The 12481-nt window shown below is 45.0% G+C and overlaps 1 protein-coding gene across 1 annotated transcript in view; it reads right to left on the reverse strand.

Annotated features, from left to right (window-relative positions):
- The window catches only part of BRINP1 (BMP/retinoic acid inducible neural specific 1), an 87902-nt gene extending 85990 nt beyond the window's left edge, over positions 1–1912 (reverse strand). The window contains exon 1 of the mRNA XM_069772048.1: positions 1488–1912. The gene's annotated coding sequence lies outside the window, so the exon portion shown is untranslated. The remainder of the gene's footprint in view (positions 1–1487) is intronic.
- Positions 1913–12481: the final 10569 nt, after the last annotated feature.

Below are 12481 nucleotides of genomic sequence, written 5' to 3' on the forward strand. Positions count from 1 at the left end.
GGCTGCATAGCTTGAATTGGTGCTTGCATCCATGGGAGAGCAAGCCCAAGATGCTGCGTTTAAGCATGGGGTGGACTGTGTGAGTTCGACAGCGTGTGTTTTCTGTGCTTAGCATGTACATGCATGCGAGGGAGACCACGACTGCTTGTGTATGTGGTGTGTGGGAGGGAGAGAGTCCGGGTTTGTCTGTCTGTCACTCACAAGCAGATCTGATCAATCTTTTTCCTTTATAAGGAATTTAAAAAAAAAAAATCCTTTCATATTTCTTACACCAAAGCCTCATCTCCTCTTTACTCATTACCTCCTCCGCTCACCATCCCCCAAATACTTCTCTACAACTCTTGGGAAAGCAGCTTTACTGCCATTAACAAATTATTATTATGCACCCAGATGAGCAGCCAGAGTAAAGCGTGAAGGAACCTTCTGTCCTACCTAGTGCAGATGTCAATCACAAGGCTAAATTCATACATTAAGACCGCCAGCATTTCATTTGCTGCTTGTTTCTCTCCATGAAGAGGAGACTGCACCCCCTCCCCTTCCCCACTCCCAAGTAAAAGCACGGAAGGACTCTCCAAAGCCAAAAGACCCGCTCACACCTCCAGCCCTCCTCTCTTCGGATCATCGCTGGGTCTTTACACCCAGGCTGTGCTGGACCTCGGGGATGATGTAATGGCGTGGAGATGCCCTCTGTCCCCCTACTCCCCACGGACTGGAAAAGGCAAAGTTATGCTCCAGAACCAGCCTCGCAAGCAGCGCTGAGAGCTGAGCCGGGGAAAACCAATCTCCTGTGCTGTGGATGCAGCTCCCCCCCTTCCCCCCCGCCATCGCTGCCCTCCCCCGGCTCTGCCGCTGTCTCCCAGTCCCCACCAGAAGTAAAGGCAATCAGCCCAGTGTGGGATTCAAGGCGACAGACTTTCCTTTTCCTCCGCGATTTGCGGATTTGTCACTTGCGAAAACGGAGCAGTGGATTAAGTGGAGATGACACCATCTCCTTGGGGACGGTCCCCCCCCCCCCGCTCCGGGATGTATCGATACTCCGGAATACAGATGGATCCTGGCTACCTCCCCCCCCACACACCTCCACCCTCGCTTCGCCGCCAGCCCAGCCGAGTCGGGGGCGGGGGGGGCTGAACCCCTATTACCGGGCATCCTCCAGGGGCTGCGTCTCGCCCCGCTACCAACCAGTGCTCCCAGTCTTCCCAGTGCCGCCGAATCCCGGCCCCACGCTCACCGCACACACGCACACACACCATCGCTAACCGGGCTGCGGGACTTCTGCCATCCAACCCCCCCCCCCCCCCCAAATAACTCCGTGCTGCCCAGGGCGGGGGGTGCAACGCCGAGGCGAACGTGTGCGCGGCCGGGGGCGGAGAGGTGCCGCGGGGCGCGTTACACAACGCGGCCGAGGCAGGACGGGGGGGAGCCCGGTGGGCGCCCGCAGCCGGGGCAGGGACATCGCTGCAGCCGCAGCGCAGCCCTCGCCTTACCTGATGCTAATGTCCCTCTCTGGAGGAGATCTGGTCGCCCGTGGGTTTTATTCGGCTCGGTAGGAACTTGTGGGAGAGCTTCTCTGTCCAGCTCGCATACTGGGTGCTGGGCTGATAATGCAGGCGTGAAAATCCTGGGGCTCTAGCAGTCCTTTTCATGCTCAGACAGAAAATCCCCTTCCTTGATCCAGATCGCGGGCATTAAGGGCAGAGGCAAAAAAAAAAAAAAAAAAAAAAAATCCTTTTTTTCCCCCTCTTCCTTTTCTTTTTTCTTGCTTTTTTCCCCCCTTCCCTTATTTCTGTGCCCCCCCCCTCTCTTCTGCTGCTCAGTTCGTAGCCATCGGGGGAAGGAGCAGAGGCAGCAGGGAGAATGGAGAGGGGGTTAGAAATAAAAATGAAAAGGGCTCCAGGAGGGAAGCGAGAGGCTGGGCTTGCCACCGGGGGAGGGGCTTGGAGCGGTCTGGAGGGGATGAATGGGGAAGAGGAAAGCAGGGAGGAGCCCCAGCCTGGCCATTTTATTCTAAGAAGTGTTTTGTACATAATTAGGGAAGGGGAGGGGCGGGGGGGGGGGGGAGAGACAAAAAGGAGGGACTTAAGCTCCGGCCAGACGGAGCCTGGGCCGTGGGAAGGGAGGATGAGACCGGGAAGGGCCGCTGGACGGGGCTGAGGGGGGGATCTAAACTTGTCTGCCCCTCGGATTTGGGGAGGAGGCTGCAGCGGGACTGATTGCGATTCCAAGCAGCCCCCACCCATTTAATATATATATATTTCCCCCCCCCCGCCCCGGTTCGATTTTCTCCTCACCGGAGCCAGGCAGCACGGGGCTCGATCCGCCGAGCAGGGAGCTGATGGCGGGCGGGTGTTGGACAGGCTGTCCCCCAGCCTGACTCCACACTGGGGGATTCCCCCCTCCCCTGGGGAATTGGGGGGGGGGGGGGTAGGAGTCTCTTCGCCCCCCCCAGCCCCTCGGCGCGGGCGCCGTTCAGCACCGCGGACAGCGGCGGCCGGGCGGGCCCGGGGCTCCGCGCTGCTCCGGTAAGGCGGGGGAAAGTCCCAGCGCTGGGCTCGGGGATGGTTTGGGATGGGGAAGGGAGGTAGGGGTGCCTCAAGGACGTGACCCCAGCCAGGCAAATCTCAGCAGCTCAGCAAAGGCCACGCAGCGTGGGAAGAGCATTTAACAATTCCTGCCGTTGTGCGAGGTTTCCGGCCGGGGACCCCTCAGACAAGTCAGTCGCTAGCTGTGCTGACAGAAGGAAAAAAAAATTCAGCTGCCTTACGCAGGGTGTATGGGGCAAGGAGGGCAATGGGAGACGCCCTCCTTCCATCCCCCCTTCTCTGGCCTGCAAGGACACTGTGTCCTTCTCTCTCCCATCCCCTGTGGCTACAGAACATTGTCTTAAGCTAAATCTTCAGCAAATCTTTCCTAAGCAGAATTAGAAGCTGTTTGGTTACACTCCAGGCTGTTCCGATAGGGCTGAAGCTTAGCTTATCTCAGTTACAGTGTACCCAAAGCTCCTGAGTTTTACTTTTTTCCAAGTGACTGTTCAGCCGCAAAGCATACTTCCTGGTAAGCCACCCCTGATTCTGTCACATTGGCTCAAATAAAAGGCTGAAATGATTCTCACAGATTTCCCTGGTACAAGGCCACAGAGGAACGGCTTACACCATGGCAGAGAAGATTGAGGGATCAGGTCTTCCACAGAACATATAAACAAGTGAAAAGCACTGGTTTAAACAAATAAATGGTGTTTGGGGTTATCACTAGTGTGTTCTTTCATTAGTGCTCTTGACATTTACCAGAAATGGAAGGGGAATCCTGTCTTACATGAGGTTGTTTGAAATCAAAGCAAAGGCTCCAAGAACTATAGTCACATGGGATCTACCTAATGCAACTAATGCAAAAATGCTGGGTGTGTTTCCTCACTACACCTGGGAAGGCTATTGTGTGATTTGGTCTAGCAGGACCTGGCACTACCCAGCCTGATATTTCATATTCCTCTGAAGACGGAGTGAGAGAAAACAGGTGAGACAATACTCTTCAGGCACCCAAAGGTCTCACTGACCTAGAGAACAACTCAAATATTCTCTACAAAGTAACAACTTCCTCCAGAAAGTCAGAGTCAACAAACTCTTGGGACTGGTGTCCTGCCTGGAAATAGGAATTGCTATCAATATAATAAAAATATAATAAGAGGAAAACTTAAAACAAAGCCAAGAGAATAGTTTTGCTCATCATTTTCCTGTCCCAGAATGTTTTGTCTTCCCCCCCCCCCCCAACTTATATATACACTATGGCTGCCTCTTTCCCAAAAGCTTTTACTGTCTCTGTATCAAAAGAGGATTATTTGGTGCATTGAGTATTCAACATGTTCTCTTACAGTATTGTTATGTTCAATGAGCTTTGCTCATCTGAATGGACACTCACTGCATAGTCCACTGGTTTAATTTGCTGCTTTGGAAACCTAAGCAGGTTACAGCATATTTAGCTATGTGTCTATTCTTATGTGTCAAAGATAAGGTTTCTGGATGCCATTTTTAAAAACAAAATTATTTCACTTCAGTAGTTTTCTCTTTTCAGCGGTCTCTTCTTTTTAGTCTTGGATATTTCAACGCACCTTCTCCCTGCAATGAACAAAGCCTGGATCTTCACCCCAAATCAGCAAAGCTCCATTGAACAAGAATTTCTATTTCATCTTCCAGTAAGGACTTTTTCTGAGCTGTTAACAATTTTAGCATGTCCAATCCTCACTTTTTCCCTCCCCCTCTTCCAACAGTTGTCTTTAAAGTACTATTTAGATTTTTTTAAACTATAATACTCTTCTCATGAAGAAAATAGAAACTAGTCAATCAAGGGAGGGTATGAAGGAGAACAGAAATTCACAACGCACATGGTGTAAAAAGAGAGTCTCCCATTTGCAAGCACTAGACAAAACAAAAAAATTATGGTGGTGGCGAAGATGGGGAAACTAATTTGGACTACCTATTAGTTTAGGAAGACATCACATGAAGCTGAGAGATCTAGAAAGCAGAGAGAAGTGTCCATGTTGCTCACGTAACAGCTGCCACAGAAACGAGCTAATGGGTTCCCCCTGTGTGCTCCAAGTGTGCTGTGGGTGTGGGTTAACTACAGTATTCAACTAAACACTGCGCAGCTGCTCACTCACTCCCCTCCACACCTCACTCCAGTGGAATGGGGAAGAGGAAAGGACAAGTCAAAATGAGAAAACTTTGGGATTGAGAGAAAAATTGTTAATAACTGAAGGAGCAGTAGAAGGTGAGACAAAGAAAACAGAACAAGTGGTGCAAAGGCAATCACTCACCACCTCCCACAGGTAGACCAATAGCCAGCTGGTTCCCAAGCAAAAGACAGCTTACCTAACTAAAATCCCCCTTTTTCCCTTTTTAATGCTGAGCATGATGTTATATAGCACGGAATATCTCGTTCGTTAGCTCAGGTCATCCACTTGGTTGTGTCCCATCCCAACCTCTTCCACACCCCTCAATCTATGTATTGGGGGAGCAGAGTGAGAAACAGAGAATGCACTCATCCTGTGCAAACACTGTTCAGATAGCTAAAACGTCAGTGTGTTAACAGCATTGTTTTGGTCACAAACCTAAAACACTGAAACATATGAGCTGATATAAAGGAAATTAACTCTACCCCAGACAGGCCAGTACAAAATGCCATTACCTAGTGCAAAAGGAGCTGTATGTGCCAACTGCCTACAGTGAATACTTCATTTCTATTTGTGATTCTACAGCAAAAACTCACTTCAGAGTTCCATGAGCTGGTGAAGATAATCAGACCCTACTCTGAGTTCTTCTCATGCTACCGGCAAACTTCTTTCCACATATCCTGTTGTGCTGCCCTCCTTGAGGATGCAGAATGTATTCTTGTCAAGGTTTTGCAGACTTCATTGTTTATTACAGGCTAAAAATGGATTAAACTTGCTTTGTGAGCATTGTATTGATATTCTGGTGCTCTCCCAGTCTCTTGTGAAATGTATTTCCTCTTTCTCCTCTGCAAACAATATCACAGTAAGTAGTGATCTTATTTAGACTGTGCTTTGTGTTGGTTGCAGAGATATCCAGCTCCTAAGCACCAACGATATTAATTTGCTGTTGGTATCCCTTAACACGTGGGTGGGTGTCTCACTGCTCACAAAGCGGGATGCGCGATATGAAGGGCTGTGTGGCCAGACAAATACCAGGCTGTTTTGAGGGACAGTGGGAAGAAGTCTGGGAGCGGGCTCAAGGGTCAGGGCTAAGAGGCAAGGAGCTAGCAGAGACTGCTTCCACTATCCCCAATGCAGAATTAAAGGTTTACGGTCAAGGCTTGAGCAGGGGTTGGGGAGAAGGCTGGAACCCCCTGCCAAGATAAGCAAAAGTGTTGGCAGGTCCCAGCAGAGTGGGAACAAACAGTTGGGAATTGTGGGTCTTTTTTTCTGAAAGGAGTTTCTGATAGCTGGTTCCTCTGCATTAAACTGAATCATCCTCAGTGCAGCTCTAGAAGCCTGAAAGACTGAAGTCACTAAACTTGCCAAGTAGGTGCTTCTCCATCCTTCCACTGCTCCCAAATTTATCTTTAGAGATAAATCCCTTTCTAGCATCAAACTAACAAAGGAAGAGGTGCCACAGCTTCAAAATTAAACTTCAGCTGTCCTAGGCACTCACCTTTTAGGATACTTGTTCTGAGCACTGTGAGCTTCTGGGGATTACAGAATGAGATTTTCAATCTCCTGAGATCTAGCTTTCTGATTAGCCTTTTTACTGTTTTTCCTACTGGTCTTTGGTAGGAAGCAGATGTCTTGTGAAAAAGAAATAATAGCAGTTTGTCTCTCATTGAAGATTAAAATAAGACAGCAACCACTGTAAGGTCAGTTCTAGGAAAATGTAGTGGGCAGAAAGAACTGTAATAACTGATTGTTTCCTACTGTCATTGATATGGAGGTTCCTGGCCAAGGCTAACTGATGCAAAATTAATGATTTGATCCATTGAATTCATGAGCAATTAGAACAGGCCAGGCATTTGGCTTCAGGTATTTGTCTAAATATTCTCGCCAGTTAACAGAAAGGGGTAACTTTTGACTCTACAGGTGTAATCTTCCTGTTATCTTAGACACTATCTTCGACATGGGATTCATTTCCTTCTGAAATTAGCTCTCTCTGTGTTGACTGTAAGGGGAACCAAATCAGCAGCTTAGACTGAATTCCTAAATTTTAGAGGGATGAAGCTAGAAGAGTTGAATACTTTCCTCTAGAGCTTGCTGAGGTGCACAGAAGAGCAAGCAAATGAACCCGTATCTGCTGATTTTCCCATCTTAGTCACAAATCCATCCTCTTTATTAGCAGTCTTTCATATTCACTATTGTTACTATTGTCTGGTACCAAGTACAAGTCATCAGTATTCATCACCTGCAGCTTAGTTTCTTTCTGAACTTGGACTAAGGCTTTCAAAAGGGAACTACTTGTAACTCCCAACCCATCATGAGCCATACACTGCACAGAAGGCTTCAAGCCTCTCTCTGCCTCTATCTGCAATCACTCAGCACTTCAGACCACTCAAAAAAAATGTTGGTAGATGAAACCCGCGTGCAGTCAAATGCAGCAGGGACTAGAACGTTCAGTTGAGCTTTTTTTCCTTATTCCTCACTCCAAAATATATACGTTCTTGCATCTGTTTCATATCTCCCAGAGCCCCCAAAATGTTAATTGCAAAGTAGATGGCAAAGCAAGAGGCACTGATATCTCCCCATGTTTATGAAGCAGGCATGAGAAAGAGATCTCTTAGCTTGATTAACAGGGAGGGAGTGGAAGCCACTGTCATCCGTAGTCTAAGCTAATTCTGAAGCATGTCAATGAGAGTTAGAGGGTCGGAGTTTCTTTCCTCATTTACCCAAGAGAAGCCAGTGCACATCTAGCATGGCTGTGCTAAGGTTGTATGATCGGATGTTAGTACAGAATAATGGTACCACCCACAGCATAAAATCAAGTCATAACATGTATACACGTCTGGCTGCACGACTGTTAAATTGATGCTGATATACTGTAATTGTATGGGCAGTTTTTTTTCCAGCTTCTGGAAGGGATGGCTCTGTCTTTTTATCTCTGGATTATAAATAACGACAAAGCTACCTGGCTATCTGCCACACAACAAAGTGGGTAAATTCCATTTTCTGGAGCCTGAGGATCCAAATTACCAGGGTAGGGATTACCAGCACCTTGCAACAGATTCATGCAACCAAATCGCACTTTTTCATCAACAGTAGTCTAGGTCAGAATGGACTATCACTACTATCTTTGGACATACCAATATACCTTGCAAGTACTGAATATACGAAGAGGAGTAAGAAGTAATTTTTATTTCTCCCCCATGGGTATCATTTATTATTTATTTGGGAGAAAATCTGAATTTGAATCACTAAGGAATGACATGTTTTAGAGCGTGCTGCTACTCTGAGATAACTGCACTTTGCCTCAGGTATGCAGTGAGTCACAAGGTTGATAGCTGGTGCATACCAGCACCCTGAGAAGTGGGGTTATTGTTACCATACAGTAACCACATGCCTTGAGCAGTGTTATTTCTCACATATAATAGTGACTTTTCATCTTGTTAAGAAAAAGTTGATGCAATCAATTTTCAGGAACTATGTTGAAAGGCATATGCCTAAGTGCTTTACAAAACCTCTCTGCATTAACACAGCATCTCAGGCTATTCTGGTTAGTGGTCAGAGCAGGAAAGGACAAATCAAAATATTCAGCAATCTGTTTCCAGAAACATGGTCAAGTAAACCAAGAATGAGCTATAGTGTACCCTATCCAGATGTCTAGGACCGAGATCTTAGTGTGTAGAGTGAAACACAGCTGCCAAACTGTTTAGATGTAGCTTTTATGCACAGTTTCCCAAGCAGCATGTTAAAGAGTGTGTATAAAAGCTCCATCTTGTTTATTTTATTTGGATGCTTCCCAAAGCAAAGGCTGCTACTTACTTTGTGTATGCACACCTCTCCCTGAGCAGTCCTGAACTCAGCTGCTTCCTTTCCCTGCTAATGGTACTATTACTAACAATGAACTTTGCCTACATGCTTCTTCACCTCCTGCTGTTCAGACAAGCTCTGGCACCAGCATGTTCCAGCTTTCCATACCAAACATTTCATTCATTGCATTTCTTCAGGAGTGGGTTGAACATTAGTCAGAAAATCAGTCTAGGGGATCCTGCAGGTTCTTACTTCCTATCTTTTAGCCTCTTGGTATCCTTTTGTCCATGGCAGCTCTGAACCAGCCCAGATGTCTCCCCTAGAGCACTGCCATCCACAATGTCCCAGTGCTGTTACCGTAGATTCATACCCTAAGTTCAGTCTTTAGAGCCAATGCTGTGTTTTGGTTGCCAGCAATGAATTTTGCACACAGACACTCAAGACAACTTAAAGGGCTGTGGCTGTCAAGTGTTTCTTTATGTAGTGTTCAGTTCCTGTGTTCAAGATTTTCTTTTGCTTGTGACACCTTCTCCAGAAAGAAACATTTCTTTCCCTGCTAGTTTTAGATCATTTCCCTCCAAGCCAGTCAGCATTTAACTCTTCCCATGTTTCTTGAGGAAAATCATGCAGTTCACCTCTGGAGGGAGTGATCTATTGCATAAAATGTGCAGGACCAGCTCAGACACCTGGGTTCTCTTTTTGGCTCTGCTGCTGGATGGCCACATAATCTCAAGGGGATCACTTTACTCTGCTTTGCTTCTGCTTCCATCTATGCCATACAAGTGATAATACACAGATCTAATGCTCTCGCCTTATTGGGATTATTGTTGTTTGTATAACTTTCATCTAGAAGCCTGAACTGAGCTAACTGCAGTTTCCTACCCAGCTTTTTGTCTACACAGCAGCATGAAGGCACGATGGTAGCAACATATTAATGTATTTGTGGGAAATGTTAGTGCTGAGAGCATCATGGTTTGCACCTACATCTCCACACCTGCAGTTACCCACACTAGCAAGAACTAAGCCATCATTGGAATGCTAACACACTCTACCAAAGCCGCATTTGGCTTTGTAGATCATCCTGAGGGAAGTTATAAGGCTTGCCTCACAGACCTCAGTATCACAAGAGGTGAAATCAAAAAGCAACAGTAGTTACCCTGTTGTTCACAGTGTTGTTTATGAGAGGGATGTAGAAAGAGTATGTTTTACACAAAACCAGAGGCAGAACTGGGACAAACCCAGATATTCCAAGCCTCAGCTAAACATCTTTAATCTCCAAATCATCCACCCTTACACATGTGCTGACAAAAGCCACTATATAGGGGCAAAGTAATTATTTTTATTCTCTTTCTTTCCTTGATGCTTCACCAATAGTCGATCAATATTGTCATTAAAGCTCTGAGAATAGGTTCAGTTGGTTAATCTGCACCTTGAGTACAACACAGAAAGGAAAACAAAAAGCCCTCAATCATGTAGTTCTTCCACAGCCATCGCCAGTCCCTTGGTTTGGAAAAAGGGACACATCTATGGATGTCTCTCTCACAGACGAGAAGGCACATGGGCCTGGGCTTTCAATAGGTATTTGGAACCCAGGACATATTTCTTACCAGTGACAATTTGTAGGTAGGTCAGATTTAGAGGATGAACTGACTAAGGTATCCTTTAAATAGCTGGCTTATTGTATACTTAGCGTATTCCTTTAACAGGCTTATGCTATCATTAAGTCTTCTATGGAAGAAGGGAGCCATTGTGCCAGTGTAACACCGACCTAATTAGCTTTGCTGAGGATTTATTTAACAGGTTTATTCTAACAAGTTTATTCTTTAAACGTCTGATAACTGATTTGTTATAACTCTTTTTAATGAGTCTCTGTCTTCCTCTGTTGGGTTTATTTCTTTTTGCTGCTGCTCAGTAAGGTTTTGCATCTACACCAAAGGCTGATTGTACTGTGGCTGATTGTACTATGTTTAGGCTTTGATAAGCTTTATTCTTATAGTGGATATTCATTTCAGTGTACTGAAGTAGGTGGATGTACCTATATTCATGTGAATAGGAATGTGTGGAAGAGGGAACTTTTTTGTAGTACATTTCAGTACAGTGCCTTTCATCCTGGCGAGGCCCAAGCAGTCTTATAAACTATCACATTCAAATCCTGCTTGCTGAAAGGAAAGACTCCTATTGATTTCAAGTGGGTTCCTAATCAGACCCATAGACAAAACTCCCAACTGGTGCACTCACCAACAAAATGGTAGGTGGAGAATTGTATACAAGGTAACCCCAAATACGGTGTGATCCTGCTTATATATCCACAGCACCCTGAAGTTCCCTTGGGTATTAGGGCAAGGTGCTCCCTAGACTTTTAGAAGAGCAATGTGTTAGGACATATGGTTGTTGTGACCCTGCTGCTGAAGGTGAGATAGATTCAAATCATCTGACTGGGCAAAGTATTCTATTACAGCCTGTTTTCCTGAGAAAGCATAGTGTATGTCAGAATGTGCATAGATGCACACTTAGCTGCTTTGTATAGCTCCAAACACCTTGATTCTGAACGTACTTAAATATAAATTTAGATTCACTCTAACGAGATACTATTTCTATATTACTTCTGCAGGTAGGGAAACTCAAGCAAGAGCTGTCAGAGCATTAATCAGAATTGCCCCATGGATCACTGGAATGGATTTTAGCTTTCTCAGCCCATTTCTGTAATCTCAGACTTTGTGTTCTCCATGCGGAAAGAAACATCAGCTTGTTATGGACTAAAAGAAGATTTAAAAAGTGCCTATGTTTAGGCCAAAAAGTATTACTGTTCTTCAGACTCAAATAATAGGAATTATTAGTAATACATAATTTAATATTTGAGCATTATTTATGTATTATACATAACTATAGATAGGGAATATGGTTAATGGGTTTTGACCCACATTGTTATACTATGTACTACTTGATTTGGATCTTAGGGGACAGGCAAAATCCTCTTTTGATGAACTATTCACAGTCACATTCAACCAGGATGTGCCACAGCTACAGAGAGCACTGCGAAATTGATGTCTAGTGGCAGTATTTTGTGTCATCTTTAGAATGTTATTTTGCACAGCAAAGAGAAAAGAAGGTTCAGGGGCAAGCCAACATTTTAGCCTCTTAGAAGCTGTGAATCTACTGTAAGAATGAAGTAAGGTCTCTGCAGAAGGGGAGAAGGGAGTGTAGGTATATGCCTGTGTGCACACAGGGAGACAGAAAGCCTCAATCTTCTAGATTTATTTCTTAACACATTCAGGATAAGGTGGAAATATTCTTATCATTTTTATAGATGAGAACCTGACAGACTGAGGGGACTTATCCGTAAACTAACATAGAAAAGATGTGTCCAGACAGCAAATTTAACTATTGCTTCCAAAATAGCAAGCCTGTTCCCTAACCCGTAGATCAACCTTCTTCTAATGGAAGCTTTCAGTCCATACTGCTTCACAACCCATGACTTCATATCATCAGAAATAAGTGAAGAATTAACTAACATAGCTTTGTATATAAAGGAAGTCTAGAAGCCCTGGAGATAACCAGTTGTTCCCATTTTCACCACCTCAGCTCTGCCAGTGTTTCTATTGAGGGTCTCCTAGCAAAGGTTTTACAATTTAAGGGAAAATGAAAAATTCAAAATTATTCTCCACCAAAATTTTACTAAAGTTGTCAACATGGAGGAAAGTATTTCCACCACATGATGATATATTTGTTTCCTGCTATTAAAGATAAACTTTTCCACCCCTTGGAGTCCAAATGGGGAAACATCTCTAATAACAGAGGGCTCTGAGAGCAATCCATCAAAAACATGGCATCCCCAAACAGGCCATATTCACAGGAGACAAAATATTCCTTCTCAGCACTCGTTACAAACATACAAACCAACCAATATCTACAGAATAGAGATAGATGTGTATTCCCCAATGAAATGGTTTTTCATTCAAAAATGTCAGTCTTTTGACACCAAACTTGCAGGGAAAAAGGTTTTTGTTTCAACAAAAT

This window comes from Haliaeetus albicilla, chromosome 26, assembly GCF_947461875.1.
Source record: "Haliaeetus albicilla chromosome 26, bHalAlb1.1, whole genome shotgun sequence".
NCBI lineage: Eukaryota > Metazoa > Chordata > Aves > Accipitriformes > Accipitridae > Haliaeetus > Haliaeetus albicilla.